The sequence below is a fragment of the Solanum tuberosum genome, unplaced genomic scaffold (assembly GCF_000226075.1).
Source record: "Solanum tuberosum cultivar DM 1-3 516 R44 unplaced genomic scaffold, SolTub_3.0 scf00193, whole genome shotgun sequence".
Classification (NCBI taxonomy): domain Eukaryota; kingdom Viridiplantae; phylum Streptophyta; class Magnoliopsida; order Solanales; family Solanaceae; genus Solanum; species Solanum tuberosum.
This window is the reverse complement of record NW_006239118.1, coordinates 751,237-760,209: the sequence shown is the minus strand read 5'-3', so window position 1 is coordinate 760,209 and position 8,973 is coordinate 751,237. Positions and strand designations below refer to the sequence as shown.

At 35.0% G+C, this 8,973-nt stretch overlaps 1 long non-coding RNA gene across 1 annotated transcript; it reads left to right on the top strand.

Annotated features, from left to right (window-relative positions):
* The first annotated feature begins 1,331 nt into the window (after nt 1-1,331).
* LOC102601411 (uncharacterized) lies at nt 1,332-7,945 on the top strand. The gene is made up of 2 exons (XR_001474396.1): nt 1,332-1,552; nt 7,665-7,945. It is a non-coding gene; the product is annotated as an uncharacterized lncRNA (long non-coding RNA).
* The last annotated feature ends 1,028 nt before the right edge of the window (nt 7,946-8,973 follow it).

Below are 8,973 nucleotides of genomic sequence, written 5' to 3'. Positions count from 1 at the left end.
GTTCTGTTGCTCAGGGGGAGTCTAGAAGCCTTGTATGTCGATTGCGTCCGTCACTATATGGTCTGAGACAGTCTCCTCGAGTATGGTTTGGAAAGTTCAGCACAGTAATTCAGGAGTTTGGCATGACTCGTAGTGGCGCTGATCACTTTGTGTTTTATCGGCATTCAGCACCAAATCTGTGTATTTATTTGGTTGTTTACATTGATGATATCGTTATCACCGGCAAATATCAAGTTGGTATCGCTAATTTGAAGCATCATCTCTTTTAGCATTTCCAAACTAAAGACCTCGGCAGATTGAAGTATTTTCTTGGTATTGAGGTTGCTCAGTCTAGATCAGGTATTGTTATTTCTCAACGCAAGTATGCTTTAGACATTCTTGAGGAGACAGGAATGATGGGATGTAAGCTCATTGACACTCCTATGGATTCGAATGTTAAACTCCTTCCAGGACAGGGGGAGCAACTCAGTAATCCTGAAAGGTATAGACGGTTGGTTGGAAAGTTGAATTACCTAACTGTGACTAGATCGGACATCTCTTTTCCTGTGAGTGTTGTAAGTCAGTTTATGACTTCTCTTTGTGATAGTCATTGGGATACAGTTGTTCGTATAGTCAGCTCCTGGTAAAGGACTACTCTTCGAGGATCAAGGCCATGAGCATGTCACCGGATATATAGACGCTGATTGGGCAGGATCACCCTTTGATAGACATTCTACATCCGGATATTGTGTTTTAGTTGGAGGTAATTTGGTGTCATGGAAGAGTAAGAAACAAAGTGTGGTTGCTCGATCCAGTGCAGAAGCAGAATATCGAGCAATGGCTGTAGCAACTTGTGAGCTAGTTTGGATCAAACAGTTGCTTGGAGAACTGAAGTTTGGAGAAACAGGTCATATGGAACTTGTGTGTGATAGTCAAGCGGCCCTTCATATCATCACATCAAATCCAGTGTTTCATGAGAGGACTAAGCACATTGAGATTGATTGTCACTTTGTAAGAGAAAAGATACTCTCAGGAGATATTGTTACCAAATTTGTGAAGTCAAATGATCAACTTGCAGATATCTTCACCAAATCCCTTACCGGTCCTCGTATTAATTACATTTGTAACAAGCTAGATACATATATTAGTGACCATTATTTTAGAAAGAACTTGATCAGATACTTTGTTGCTCCATTATTTACAATTCACCTAGCTTGTTATCCTTACGCTTCACGAAGATATATTTTATTGTTTTATCAGAGCAGAGAAGACTTCAATTCTATCTGATCTAATCAGGAAAACAAATTCTCAAGAAATGAAATGGATTATAATGATAATTCTCAAAGGTTTGATATTTTTTTTGCCAATGCATAAACTCTAGGATCTCCTTCCATGGCCAATGATGTCAATTTGCCACTGATTTTGTATCATTTAGATCTGAAGTTGGGAATTAGTGAAAAGAGCATCTTTGACGAATTCCATCCAGATGCAGAGGACTTGTTCAATGTCACATGCGATTTTAAAACTAGTTTGTGAAAAGTTGGGGGACAAAAGTCAACGGCATAAACGCCAGGTTTGCTTCCAGTTCTCATATTGAACCTTATGACATACTTCTTATCGTGACTTGGTACTTTTGGTAGAGATATTGGATCTTCCACCAATTGATTTTAAAGTAAATTTTAAGATCTCATCTTTTTTACCTTGGTGACTAAGGTACATCTTGGCCTACAATTTGGTAGATATTTGTTCATTGCTTGCATTTGGCAACACTTCCTATAGTAACTTCTTGTCCAAGAGATGAGCAAATGCTTTATTTCCTTAATGAAGTGCTTCTGCTGATGGTCTGCTGTTCTAAGTTTGTCTCTCGTTTCCTTCACTGGTCGATCGGCCCATTTTTTTTTAAATCTTGATTTAAAAAGTCGCAGATAAGTGATTCATTTTTGGGAAGAAAGGATAAGATGACAGGTTTTGTGAAGTGTTTAAAGCTTTGTCTCAAGCAATGATTAATTGATTTTCCTGGAGAAAACGCCACAAATGGTCTGTAGGTTTAAAATAGTTGCTTAACTATACACTTACCAGATTTAGTCCTTTAACTATCCCAAATCTTATCAGGTTTGGTCCCCTAACTATACACTTACCGGTTTTAGTCCTTTAAATATTCAAAAACTTATCATGTTTGTTTTCTATCTATTTTTTATACAAATAGCTTATGTTTATATTAACGTAATCCATGCCTCCATGAAAGTAAATTCTTAACCCATTTTTTAGTTGTTTTTCTTTCCCTGCTACTTTTTTTTTCAAATTATTCTTATGAAAACAGCCTTAACCTCAACAATTCAAAATAAAATTTACAGAAAAGTAAATGTATATCCTAATTTTATTCAGTGAACAATAAAATGAAACTGTCACGACCCAAATTAGGTCCGTGACCAGCGCTAAGGGGAAAGAATCCCAAAGCTAGCCTTTAACATAAATCTATAGAAAATCGGGCAGAGTCTCCTTTGTGTTTAGGCCTATCCTGCATTTTCCCTGTCTCAGAAACCCACCACACAAATAATAACAACTATAAACCAAAACATAATGTCCATTGATGATCTAATTGTCACGCAATAATACCAATTTCATCTCCCAATACAAAAAAAAGAAGTTCAAAACTAGTCACTTGACTATGATACAAAGGAATAATCATGACTCAAATAAAAGAATGACAAATGGAGCGACTCTAAGAGTTTTTAAAGAACAAAATAAATCATAGCAATTCCAATACTTCTCTTGCCACGCGAAGCAATGCGAGGCTCACTAGATACTATCAATCCACACTCTCTAATTAATGAAGTCTTCTCCAATGTTACCTGAGTTCTCGCTAAAAACATTTAGCGAGGAGTGAGACGCTAGCTCAGTGAGTAGTAACACTTAACCACAACCATTTTAATGAGGGACAAGTCAGAAAATATGCTAGTATAATAATCAAATGATGAAATCAGTACCCTTTCAGAAACGGTAACAATATTCAATCTTATTTGTCTCGTGTATGCAAAATCAATGTAAACTTTTAGAAATAAACTCAGAAAAACAGTTTCATATCAATCTTATAGCTGGGAGGTTTCCAAGGATGAATCATGTAATCAGTGTGGCCTTTTCTTTAAGAAGTAACCAATAACAGTGAACTCATAAATGAGTTAAATATTCAAATCAGTAGATCCCTACTGGAGGGAAATCAGTAATAGTATGCTAGTTCTACCTTCCCACTAGCAAGGGCTTTATCAGTACGAGATTCATCAAGGTCTACTCCCATTTATACTTTTCTTGTAATCAGTAGAAGCATTTCAAAATCGAACAGAGCATTTAAATCTTATCCAATCATATTATTTCAAAGTTTAACAATCACATGTCAAAATACTATTTCTCAAATAAGTGTAAAGCCTTTTCAATAACCGTAATCATATCTTGTAAGAATGAGATCATCTCAAATAATCCTTTCAGTACCATATCAAGTAAAAAACTTGTCCCACATGCAAGTTCAAAACATTCGGTAACACATTTACTTTATAAACCATGTGAAAATCATGAAAGTTATAAAACATCAATTGTGGTAAGATTACTACTCACAGTACTCCTGTTGAATTACCAAGCTTGCCACTGGAGTACTCATACGAGTTCCTTTGGTCAATCTAAAATCACATTCATATATATCTCGAGTTAGTTTCCTCATTACATCTAATCTATAGACTAAGATAAATATCTCCAACCCTTTTGGACTTTCTGATTGTTCATCAACTTACTATATTCTAATTATTCAGGATGCTTAATCTCCTAATTTCAGCCAATTTACATTACTTATTATTCATCTACCTTTGTCTCCAAATTACACCTTACTGTCCAAATTAATGCCTCGTTATAAAATTACAGCAGATTATCTAGATTAAGAGTCTCTCATGGCGAAGCTACTAAGGATCATGGTAAAATCGTACAGGAAGGGAAAGATTTACCCCAAATCCATAAGGAATATATATATAACTAAGGGATGAAATAGTACCTCAAAATTTTGGCTTAGTCAGGTTGGGTTTTCTTCTCCGTAAGTTACAATAAGTACTTGTTGCTTGTTATCGCTGAACTACGCTAGTTAGCCACGGTGTTTCCCTCTCCAGATTCTTCCTTTTCTTTTTCTTTTCTTAGTTGCAGCGTTGCTGCTGCTTCTGTTAGGGCTTTTTGCCCCTTTTTTTTGTAATAAGGAGCTAAATGACATATATGCTCTTACTTAATATAGGGTATTACAGAAACATAATGTTGCATATAGGGTATTACAGAAACATAATGTTGCTAATACTTGAATATGCTCAAATTTATTATAAAAAGAAAAAAGTTATAATCCGTTAGATGTGGCAATAGATTTATCGGAAAAGGCTCAAACATACCCCTAAACTATTGGAAACAGCTCACATTTACCCTTAAACTATATTCCGGCTCAAAACTACCCTTCTCGTCAAAGTATTGGGTCACACTTACCCTTCTAGTTAACAGAAGTATGTTAAGTGCCACGTGGACGCCACATGGACGCCACATAAGCACCAAACAACTCCCACCTCCACATAGACTAATAAGATCCCTAATTACTAATTTTCCCCCCATTTCTCTTAACATACAATTTCACCCATTTCTCATTAATAGTTTTCCCCTCTATTTCTCTTAACATACAATTCTTGCATAATGCATTACCTCCTTTCTCTCTTAAGTGAAACTTAAGCACATTGAAACAAAATTGTTACCAACCATAACTGAAAAGGCATTAGACTTTTTGCAACTGAACAAAATCGGAAAACATGTTTTTAACCATGTTTACAGGCTACAGATGTGAAAAATCATACTGGAATTTATGCTGGAGAGTTTTCAAGACTCTAAATTACAGGGGAAAATAACTCAATAGACCATGGAGATATGATGATTCTCTGACTGCGAGAGAGTTGGGGAAGAGGGAGAGGTTGATGAGGCAGTTCTGCATAGCTCCTTGGCAGTGTGACAAACTAAAAGGGCTCTGAAATCCAAATAGCTCAGACTATTTCCATAGATTACATTACAACGCCATTTTGCTTGTATTTTCTCTTGATACACTTGCATAACTCAAGAGTTCTACTTTGGTGTGCAAATTACAGCAAAATCCTCCATATGTGACTGCCCTAGTACAGTCTGGGCAGTAGGTAATCTGCATACAAAAATTATCCATCTGGTTTTAGAGTTCATCATTGTAGATTGAGCTTAACAAGAGGGAGGGGGCATTTCTGTCGCAATAAGATACAATGACAGGAAATTCATATCCATATTGACAAAAGCAAGATGACCGGTAACGAGGTCATGCTTTGAGCAGTCATCTTTCAGGAACTACTAAACATTGAAAATGCTATAATAGAGAACTGAATATATGTTCACACAATAAAGGGTCAAAACTTTTAGAAATAGCCTTTTCAGTTATGGTTGATAACAATTTTGTTTCAATGTGCTTAAGTTTCACTTAAGAGAGAAAGGAGGTAATGCATTATGCAAGAATTGTATGTTAAGAGAAATGAAGGGAAAATTATTATTGGGAAATGGGTGAAATTGTATGTTAAGAGAAATGAGGGGAAAATTAGTAATTAGGGATCTTATTAGTCTATGTGGAGGTGAGAGTTTGGTGCTTATGTGGCGTCCATGTGGCACTTAACATACTTCTGTAACTAGAAGGGTAAGTGTGACCCAATACTTTGACGGAAAGGGTAGTTTTGAGCCGGAATATAGTTTAAGGGTAAATGTGAGCTATTTCCGATAGTTTAGGGGTATTTTTGTGCCTTTTCCGTAGATTTATTTATATCTAATGAAAACAAATTAATTGCAATGAGAATAAATTAAAAGTTCTTTACTCACATGATTTGATACCAAAATTGGTACCCCAATGACTTTATTAAAGGACTAAATTAGGGACCAAACCTGATAACATTTTGGATAGTTAAAGGCCTAAATCCGGTAAATGTATAGTTAAGGGACCGAACCTGATAATATTTCTGATAATTAAAGGATTAAATTCGACAAGTGTATAGTTAAGGAACTATTTTAGACCTACTCCAATAGTCCAGGGACCATTTATGGCATTTTCTTTCTTGTGTGCATATTAAGATTTAGATTTCACCATCAGCAACTTGACACTTGGTTGAAGGCCTCAGAATTTCTAAAGTAGGTGATCTTTGTATCTTTTACCTTAGTTCAATGTTTACAAATTAACATTTTTCGATCATGATTGATTCTGCAAGCATGTTCCTTCAACTAGTGATGTAGATTGTTGATAGGAACAAGGATAGGATTAACAACAAAATAGAAAGCATATAACGAGAATTTAGAGAAGAACCAACTTTAGTGCATAAAGTAGAATATTTATTTAAGATTATTTAATCTCTAAGAATACCTCAAGTAGAAGAATTCTACTTATGAACACACTTTCACAAGTTGAAAAGCAATAACTAGAAATGAAGGAATTGTTTTGAAAGATTTAAATTCAAAATGGGAACCAAGTGATCGGAGTGGAAAATGGCTAAAATTGAAGCCTGATTATGTTTGACATGGCTCTGATTTGGATGTTCTTATCATCGGTGTACTGCTTATCTAAGGTTTCTGTTTGTCTTTTGTGCCAAGTAACCTCTTGGGCTAACTTTACATCATCAACAAGAGGCTACTGTGGTTCTGGGCGACATGGAGGAGAGGTGGAAGATTCCACCTGCTAGTTAGGAGCTGTTTTTGTTTTTTTTTTCTTTTTTCTCAATTCGTTTTTCAAAACAGCATTTGATTATGCCTTGGACTGATTTTCTCAAGTTTGAGAAAGTGGTATTGGCCAGTTTTTCAAGTGAAAAATCTTTTCCACTCGCAAAATTTCCACTCTTTATCAAGTTAGCATGTCCTCGGGTTTTCAGTAATACTCAATTGAATTAGTGTGAAAACACCCCTGAGCCCTCGGGTTTTCAACCCGACCATCCCAACAAGTCCCAAATGGTTATACAAACTTATTCAAAGCTTCAAAACGCAATTTCAACCATAAAATGCTCAAGATCAGGGGTCAGGTTGTTACAATTCTTTAGGTTGATGCATATCTTTTTTGACGAGGTCTGGGAGCATGTTCACTGGTTTTTATTTCATTTTCTTTGTTTAATGTCAGTTTTCAATTCATCTTTTTTTTTCTTTTACATGTCAATTTTGACACTTAGTTCCGATATTGTAAATTTCACTCTTATTTGGTTGTTTGATAAAGTTTTACACATTTTCCATGTCAACCTTGAATCAGTGATCATGCCCATATGAATATAGATCGCTTTATCATTATCCACGTAGTGTTTTACTCGCTCATTTCAAAAGAGTTGTGGAATCTTTGTGTTCTGCACTCTCCTGCTAAGTGTTGTGTCTTCCTGCTGCAATTATTCTTTGATTGTAGGAAAGGGGCTTTCATTTATGTAGAGTACTATGAGATGTCTTTGAACGTAGCATGGAAAGCTTCATATCTATATCTGAATTCATTCTCTGAAGTAATTCAATATGGTTATGAGTCTTTTCAGTTTTCAATGCCTTTTAACACATAGTAAAAAGAATGAGAATTATGTGGATTTAGGATGACTGATGTGTATTTCCAATACTTAAGACTCGAATTCTGATTTTAGTGTATATTTTTGCAGGTTCATTTCTTTTTGCAGAGTGCGCACTGGAGTTTCTGATGAGGAAATGCAATACCATAGTAACTCCATAAAAGCCCTATTTTTGCAGGCAATATTTCTGTTGATGTAGCTTGAGTTGGGACACTGTTTACTGTTGTACCTTTTATTCTTGCACTGTTAAGAATGGTTTACTTGCGTGTACAGATATATATTTAGGCATCGGTCTGTTTCTAGTCAGTGGACTTCTGGTTGTCCAATGCATTAATCTTTGTGAGAAATAAAGGAGAGAAGTATTATTGCATCATGTTGACCATATTATAACACTGAGCCTTATTTGTAGATGCTATATATAATCCTTTTCCATGTAGGACTATTCTAATATTGTCCCATATAAGTCATATGTACTGTGCTTGTTACTGATGTAACTAATACTAGGACCGAGCATTTATTTGGTCCAAACTAGCTCGCAAGTTGCTATGACCATTGCTCGATATTCTGCTTCTGCACTAAGATCGAGCAACTATATTTTATTTCTTTCTCTTACTGGACACCAAAGTACTGCCTAGTAAAAACACAATATTCAGATGAGAAATGTCTATAAAAAGGATCTACTTGGTCCAAACTAGCTCGCAAGTTGCTATGACCATTGCTCGATATTCTGCTTCTGCACTAAGATCGAGCAACTATATTTTATTTCTTTCTCTTACTGGACACCAAAGTACTGCCTAGTAAAAACACAATATTCAGATGAGAAATGTCTATAAAAAAGGATCACTTGCCCAATAGACATCTGTATATCCAATGATCTGCTCATGACCTCTATCTTCGAAGAGTAGATTTTTTTATGGAATTGACTTTATATATCGTAGAATGCAAGCAATTGCATCCCAATGAATACCACATGGGGAATCCATAAACTAACTTACAACACTCGCAAGAAAAGAAATGTCAAGCCTAGTCACTATGAGATAATTCAACTTACCAATCAATCAAACATGACAGTTTATTAAATCTATGTACCACATCAAACCAACATAGAGTCATTTTTTCGGTTTCTATTATAGTTTGTTCATTCGATTTTTTAAATTTTTTAGTTTTTTCGGTTTCCTTATGATTACATAGTGATTGAAAAAGAGATCTAATATAAAACTTATCTATGTGATATGGTAGAACTTAAAAACGTAAACTAAAAAGAAATTTACAAAATGTCTATAAAATTCACATGAGTACAAAATACTTTCATTGAAATATCAACATTCAATATGCTAAATTTATAAGATTAAGATTACAATCAAATAAAATATTTACAAAGTAGATTGTTAACTTTCGA